This window comes from Anneissia japonica, unplaced genomic scaffold (assembly GCF_011630105.1).
Source record: "Anneissia japonica isolate Jap-2015-1 unplaced genomic scaffold, ASM1163010v1 scaffold21468_len1362_cov68, whole genome shotgun sequence".
In the NCBI taxonomy this organism is placed as follows: Eukaryota; Metazoa; Echinodermata; class Crinoidea; order Comatulida; family Comatulidae; genus Anneissia; species Anneissia japonica.
This window is the reverse complement of record NW_022683346.1, coordinates 1-1,362: the sequence shown is the minus strand read 5'-3', so window position 1 is coordinate 1,362 and position 1,362 is coordinate 1. Positions and strand designations below refer to the sequence as shown.

The window sequence follows — 1,362 nt, the reverse complement described above, 5'->3', positions numbered from 1 at the left end:
CACAACGCAATGTACTAACCACTATACGATCACGGCGCGCTACTTAGTCCGGATGAAAATTGCACGAACCATAAGGAAGTCTAACCTTTGGTAAACCTATAATAATGATAACAATAATAATAGTAATAATAATAGTAATTATAATAATAATAATAATAATAATAATAATAATAATAATAATAATAATAGTGATAAAGCTAATGATTGATAATGATAAGAATAATGATTGATAATAATAATAACATAATAATAATCATTATTATTACTAATAATAATAATAATAATAATTATTATTATTATTATTATGATTGTTATCAATAAAAATCATAATAAATGCATGAAATAAAAAGAAATGAACTATCTCCGGATAAAACTCTGTAACTAGATTGATAGATTTTAAAAGAAAATTTAATGAAAAAAGAAAAGGACCATTGCCGTGACATTGTTATATTAATGCCGTGACCAGGATTCGAACCTGGGTTATTGCGGCCACAACGCAATGTACTAACCACTATACGATCACGGCGCGCTACTTAGTCCGGATGAAAATTGCACAAACCATAAGGAAGTCTAACCTTTGGTAAACCTATAATAATAATAACAATAATAATAGTAATAATTATAGTAATTATAGTAATAATAATAATAATAATAATAATTAAAATAGTGATAAAGCTAATGATTGATAATGATAAGAATAATGATTGATAATAATAATAATAATAATAATAATAATAATAATAATAATAATAATTATAATTATTATTATTATTATTATTATTATTATTATAATTATTATTATTACGATTGTTATCAATAAAAATAATAATAAATGCATGAAATAAAAAGAAATGAACTATCTTCGGATAAAACTCTGTAGCTAGATTGATAGATTTTTAAAGAAAATTGAATGAATAAAGAAAAGGACCATTGCCGTGACATTGTTATATCAATGCCGTGACCAGGATTCGAACCTGGGTTATTGCGGCCACAACGCAATGTACTAACCACTATAAGATCACGGCGCGCTACTTAGTCCGGATGAAAATTGCACAAACCATAAGGAAGTCTAACCTTTGGTAAACCTATAATAATGATAACAATAATAATAGTAATAATAATAGTAATTATAATAATAATAATAATAATAATAATAATAATAATAATAATAATAATAATAAAAATAGTGATAAAGCTAATGATTGATAATGATAAGAATAATGATTGATAATAATAATAATAATAACATAATAATAATCATTATTATTACTAATAATAATAATAATAATAATAATAATAATAATAATAATAATAATAATTATTATTATTATTATTATGATTGTTATCAATAAAAATCATAAT

General features: G+C 21.8%; 2 non-coding genes across 2 annotated transcripts; both read right to left on the bottom strand.

Moving 5' to 3' along the window:
* Window positions 1-454: 454 nt before the first annotated feature.
* Window positions 455-526, bottom strand: Trnah-gug. Its single transcript has one exon. It is a non-coding gene; the product is annotated as a tRNA-His (tRNA).
* A 427-nt stretch (window positions 527-953) lies between these two features.
* Trnah-gug lies at window positions 954-1,025 on the bottom strand. The gene has a single exon. It is a non-coding gene; the product is annotated as a tRNA-His (tRNA).
* Window positions 1,026-1,362: the final 337 nt, after the last annotated feature.